This window comes from Mus musculus, chromosome 1 (genome assembly GCF_000001635.26).
Source record: "Mus musculus strain C57BL/6J chromosome 1, GRCm38.p6 C57BL/6J".
NCBI classification, from domain to species: Eukaryota; Metazoa; Chordata; class Mammalia; order Rodentia; family Muridae; genus Mus; species Mus musculus.
In genome coordinates this window covers 169262570-169269711 of record NC_000067.6, presented here as the reverse complement: position 1 = coordinate 169269711, position 7142 = coordinate 169262570, and positions in this window count along the sequence as shown.

Below are 7142 nucleotides of genomic sequence, written 5' to 3'. Positions count from 1 at the left end.
TGTATGAATAGGGGCTAGGCACACCACAATCAGTTGTGGTTTTCTGTAATGGTCTTTGTGGGAGGGGTGAGAACTACATATAACTGTGGGTACAAGAGTAAGTTTAGAATGCAGTTAGGAACCATTCTGGTCTAGCAAAATGGTGGTATTAGGCGATTCTTTAAGATCTATGACCTCACTAGCCATGGGGAGTAGCAAAGTTTCCAGTACCAAGAATGACTGCCCCCTCCTGCCTCTTAAGTCCAATTAGAAAGCTGTTGGCTAGTCCAATTATGAAAGCTAGACCTCTGTATGGAGACTTGCAGGTGAGATCTAGCTCAAATTCTTCAAGTCCTGTGTCTGAATTGTGTGTTATCTTTACCCATAGGGACTCATCTTCAACCTCTGAGAGGTAACCACAGGCAACAGCAGTAACTTTTATTATATTTGGAGGCTCTTGGACTGCATAACCTTGACAAACAACTTGAAAAGATATGCCTGGTACTGAGAGTTTTGTTAGATGGTTTGTGGCTCTGATAGGAAGCATTGTCAACTCAAGTAGCATAACCTCATTTAAGGTGTGTGTGTGTGCATTTGTGTCTGTGTGTGTGTGCATACTTATATGTCTTACGTGTAATTGTAGATAAATATAAAATTATTAAGGACTTTTCAACATAATACAAAGATATTTAATGCTATGATTTACTCTTTAAGCATTGCTTACATTTTACTTTAAAATTTTTTAATGTGTTTAAACTTGCTCACTGTAGTTTAAACCTTTTTCACTATCTCTTAAGATTTCTCTTACCCATGGTTCATTCACAAGTGTACTTTGTAGTTTTCACGTTTTCCAGCTATTTTTTTAAAAGGGGGTTCAATTCTTATTTATTTTTAGAATATATTTTATACTGTCTGTACTTAGTATAAAGTCATTCCTGTGTATTTTATTTGTTCAAAATATGGTCTTAGTGCATATTCCATGTGAGTTTTAAAATAACATGTATTCTGTAGTTGGATAGAGTTTTCTTCAAATGTCAATTAAATCAGATTGATTGATAGTGTGACTCAGGTCATTCACATCCCTGTTGCTTTTCAACCCGTTTGATTTATCAATTACTGACAGGAGTGTTGAAATCTCCAGCTAGCTTGCCGAAATTTTCTATGTCTCCTTTTGGCTCTAGCAGAGTTTACCGTGTGTGCTCTGACACTGGGTAGTTAGGTACACACATGTTTAGGGTTGTCCATCTTCCTGGAGAACTGACCTGTTCATCATCACACAATGCACTTCACCTCTGAGAGGCTTCAGGCAAGGAAGGCTTCAGACAACACTATCGAAGTTAACATATCCTAGTAACGTCAGCTCTTTTATATTTTTATGCATTTCTGGGAATATAATATATTTTATACATATATCATTTCTAAATGTACAGTTTTGTGACTGATTTTTTCACATTGTTTCTCCCCACCATGCTGTGTGTGTGTGTGTGTGTGTGTGTGTGTGTGTGTGCACACATGCATGGAGACTGTGTGTGTACATGCACGTGTGAGCACATACATGAAATCATCATCATCGTTGTCATCGTCGTCGTCGTCGTTGTCCGGAACTCTCTTCTCAAGCCTAAAGTCTGTAGTCATAACACAATGCCTTTTTCTCCTCCCTCCAGCTCTTCATAGCCACTTACTGTCCTTATGAATTAGACTACTAGTATCTTATGTAAATAGAATGATTTAATATCAAACTTTTCTGGCTGGATTATTTCACTTAGTTCAATAACAAAGGTAATCAATGTTAAGGCATACATTATAATTTATTACTTTTTAAGACCAAATACAACTTTCCTGTGTGTATATATCATAGTTTGTCCCCTCACTGACTCAAAAGTGGACACTTGGATTAGTCCATCCTCTTCCATTTCTAATTTATTTTATGTCATGTCCTTGTTAAGAATATGCAGTGGAATCTTGTTTATTTAAATTCACTTTGGCAGTCTCTGTCCTATAAATGTTGAATTTAAGTCATTAACATTCAATATGATTATTGGCATAATTGGGTGAATATTTCCTGTGATTATAACTCCTTTGTATGCAAGACATTTGTGCTTGTTTTTAGTTTTCTGCCTAGTACAGTTTAAGCTGAATATTTTATGTAACTCTATGTCTCACCAACATATGAATTACATTTCTTAGGAAAATCTTGTCCTTGCTCAATAATCTCAGTCTCCTGAAAAACAATAATAAACTTCACTTGGGTCATGTATCTTGAAATACTTTCTCTAGACTTCTTTCCCTTCTCATGTGACATTGCTGCAACCACACCGGTAATTATTACTGCTATTGTTTCCAATGGCCATCTATATCAACTTACTTGAAAAGTTGATTTGTTTGAGTTCCTGAGTCTGTCAACTACATCATATCAGCTTTTTGATATACCATGGCTCTCGGTTTTTAGACGTTGCTCACCATAGTCCACAGCCCTTACTAAAATGAAACCATGCAATTTCCGACTGTAAACAAAGATGATGGATCCGATAATTTGTTTGCCAATGGTCTTTTTTGTTTTCCCTGAGAAACCAGACTTGTTGATTTTCCTCAACAGTCCAGAGTGACCACTTGCAGGTCGATGGTTAAGGTCTATTGATCCAATTTCTTCACTGTGATTCTGACATTACGTTGACTGGAATAAATGGACTGTGTCTAGATAGTTTAGTAGTTATGACAAGTGCAAGTAGTTATGACCAGTCAGCAGCAAATGCTTTGCTATGTATGTAGCTTTTCACTTAGAAATGTACCGGGTGCAAAAAATTTAACTTAAACTAATTTCAAGATCAGACTGTACAATCTAAATAGCAGTTTTAAGTGGGATTAGAAACATGGAAAAAAAAAAAGAAACATGGACTGGGCTCCTAAACAAGTATATGTGTAGTCTGGAGAAAATTAGACCATTTGGGACTTGGGGTTGGTACCTGAGAAATGCACAGTCTGTCTGTTACAAAGTGATTACAGTTACAAATGACAAGCACTGAGCTATGCAATTGCCCAAATTTGAAAAAAAAAATCGACCAGTCTTTGGAAAATGCTGGAAGTGGTTGGAAAAGACAAAGGTCTTTTCTGAACCTAGTTTCTAGGAACCCCTGGGTCCGTCTATTCTTTCTTTAATACTATATCCCTTTCAGGAGTGGTTCTGGGCACACACCTAGAGCCTCATCCATCCTTGGCAAGAGCTCCACATTCCAAGCAACACTTTTTTTTTTTAACATTTCAATTGCAGTCAAGGAAGGCTTCTATCTTTATTGTGATTTTCCTGCCTCAGCCACCCATGTAGCTGATATCACAGATCTTTATCACCAAGCCTGTCTCCTATACCATTTTGCTGTAGCTTTGTTCTGAATCAGATCAATCTTCCAACTCCACTCTTTTCCCTTCAATACTGGGTTGTCTGTGTGTTTGCTCCTCCCTTGAACTGCTCTCCTCCACAAACTAATTTGATTGGAATTGTATTAAATCTATAGGTAAATTTTGGGTCAACTGATACAAGGATGCTATTGACTTTTCCTCACCACGAATATTGGCTGCATGTCTATTAGTTTATCAATTTTGTAGTTTTAAAATTAAAATAGATATGCATCTTTATATGTGTGTTCATGTAGGCATACTTGCTATGCCATGCCTGTGGTCATCAGAAGACAACATGCAGGAATCAGGTTTTTTCCTACCACAAGGGTCCCAGAAATGGAACTCAGGCTCGGCAGTGAGTGCCTTTTTATACGCTGAGCTATCTCACCAGGTCCACCTCTTTTGAATTAGTTTTCTACCTAGAAATCAAACACAAGTATTGTCATATCACTCTCTATTTAGCTGTAAGGTATGAAAATAAAGACCCAAGCTCTCATTTCCTTATGAAGATCTCCATAGTTAGCATTCTTGCAACTGCAGAAACTTTATCTCAACACACAAACCTCTCACATCCTTCTCTCTGGGTTCTTTTTCCTTCCATCACAGTTAGTTAGTGACTCTTCAGATCTCACTTCTGAATTCCCCACAGCCCAGGTTAGACCAGGATACTCTGTTTCCTGTTACCATGCTCCACATCTTCATAGCTATGTTTTCTTCAAGTCTATTGCTATTTTATTGAGCTTTATCTTGTGAATTGTGTCCAATTTCTGATCTTGTATTTATTTGGGAATGCTTTGTTTTATACCCAGTGGCTATGGATCCTGCTTCTACTTCCACTCCACATATTGTCCCAGATAATATAACCTCTGTAAACAGAGAAATAATAATGATTCTATCTCCAGTAAGTTCTCAGAGCTGGCATCTAGTTATCTGTGTGATTGATACCTACATACTGATAGAAGGAAATAAGCACAGACACTCTAGGTTCATCCAGAAAGGACACCAGACCATGCCAGTCAGATACTGGGGACTCTGCTTAATTCTCAGAGCTCATTGACTTAATTACATGATATACGAGCTTTGTAGATTTTAGAACGGGTTCTCATTCTTACTAGATTCTGGTAACAGTTGAATATGGGGAATGGAGGACTCTTCAGTATCTCTAGCCTCATAGACAGGAAGTCAACTCTAAATGAGGAACACTTGTGAAACTAGTAGTGTTTGGTTGAGGATAAAATAGTGTTAGTTACAAGTTGAGGACACTGGAGCATAAAGGTGCCCATGAGAGGCAAGTATCCACCAGAGACTTTCAAGTTCCTATGTTGAAACTCACTTCTCCATATAACACTATAAAAGATAATGTCTCTAAATAGTGATTAGGTCTGGAGCATTCTCCTTTGATGAATGAGATTGAAGGGACCTGCTCATTCTTTCTGCTGCAGTGACCACAGTGACAAGACCCAGTTTATGAAAATATGATGAAGACAGTCAGCCTTCATCAGACATTGAATCTACTGGGGCTTTGATTTGGGACTTTCTAACTCCAAGAATTATGAGCATATAACTTTTGAATGCTTATAAATTACTCAGTCTGAGGTATTTGTGGCAGCAATTAAAATAGATTAGATTGCTGTCCTAAAATGAGAATGACCTCTGTAACTCAGACTTTTTCCATAACCCAGTTAATCAATACATTATTATGAGTCCCCATGTGTTAAGTGTTAGTGAGAAAACCAAGACTGTTAAGGATTAGTTTTAATTTTCTTTCAAAATATCACTTCTTGTCTCAAAGTGTTTTCCCTGTGAGTAATGGCTTGTGGTTGTAAAGGAAATGGATTGGCCAATAGTCATCGTTGAAGCACAGTGTTTGAATTGGCCTAGGTCAAATGATGGCAGCTTATGGGGGAAAAGTTCAGCCCACAAGCTCATATTAATGAAAAACAGATGATTTTTTTTCTATAATTTTACCTTTAGTCATGCAAATTGCGCACATGAGACGATGTGGTTATTTTATAAACATCAAGTATTTGTTGAGTGTTCAGTATGTAACAGGGTCTATGTTAGTACGCCTAAGAAAAGCTCAGTTCCTCTCTTCATGTGATTATACTTCAGTGGGGGAGCAGATAAGTGAGACAAGTGAGTGGCATGAAGTTAGCAGCTGTTGTGGAAGCATCTGTTCTTGGTGGGAGTTTAATTTTCATGATTATATTAGCTGCCCATGCCTGCCGTCATGAGGTTCACTGACTGGACAGCTTAACTGCAAATGTTTGTTTTCTAATGGTCTTGCAGGTAAAAACCCAGAGGCAAGATAATGGCAAGGGTGGTTCTTTGGGGACTTCCCTTCTTGCTTCATAGATGACCATTTTCTTGAAGTACATGGTCTGCTGCTATATATGTAATCTTGATCTCCCCTATAAGGATACCAGTCCCATTAGATTTGGGGCCCATTTATAAGACCACATTCTATCTTAAGTACCTCCGTAGGGTTCCCCTCTCTAAACAACAACTCAGTCTGAGAGATTAGAAGGGTCAGCTTCAACTTGTGTTAGGAAGATATGATTTAGCCAACCCCATCCCAATTATCTGGAAAAACAATTTCCAATGGAAAGATCTGAACTAGATAAAGATTTAAAAGTTTCAGAGCCACATTAAAAATGGAACCAAATGCTAGAACCAAATGCTACATGAATTTAATGTGAGGACTGTATTTCATCTAATCTAAAAACATTAAAATTTTATTTCAATTTTTAACCAATGAAGACAATTATTATATAATATTCAACCTGTTTGTAGTCATTTAAACCCTGGGTGCCCTTTTTCCTTATAGGCTGTTTCAACCCAGACACTAAAATTTTTGTCAGAAACACTTGAGTAGCAACTTTCATAAAATTTATAGTTGAATCAGTGTTTGACATACTCGGGAAATTCCAAATACTTTCAAACTGTTTCAGTAACTGAATTAAATACTTTTAAAATGCAAATTACTTTTTCAGCATGTAAAATTAAGAACTTATTGTTTTGGTAGCAAGAGCTGCATTCAAGTGTTCAGTAGCTGCACAGGACTTGTGGCTGTTTTTTCCTGTTCGGGTTACTCTAACAAAATACTATAGACGGGGTAATTTATAAACAGTGTGCATTTATTACTCAAAGCTGGACAAGCTCAGATCAGGGACCAGCAGATCTTGTCTGCGAGGAAGACATCTCTACTGCATACATGGTCCTTTTTTTTTTTTTTTTTGACTTTCTGTGAACAAGTGACAAGCAGGTTCTTTTGGCACTTAGAAATTAACCTGTTGGCGCCTAGATATTCTGATTAACGGGTGTCATAGTCTTGGGCGCTGGCTCTCAACCTGTGGGTTGCAACCGTTTCAGGGATTGCATATTAAATATCCTGCATATCAGATAGTTACATTACTATTTGTAACAGTGGCAATGTAATTCTTTTATGCTTGTGGTGGGTGGTCACCAGAACATAAGGAACAGTATGAAAGGACTGCAGCATTAGGAAGTTAGGAATCACTGGTCTTGAGGGTCCTTTTTCAACACATTGTTTTGGGTGGGCACAAGCACTCATACCACAGGTGTGGCTATTGGGTCGGACCATACAGTTGTAGGAGATACAGGGCAGTGTTCAGAGAAACCGTTCACCTCTGAAAGCCTCTGACCCCTCAGTAACTCCAAGTTTCACTACCAATAACACATTGTATTGCAATGCCCAGAAAAAACCTCACTTCATAAACGATTAGGATTTTGAAAAACATTTAACACCC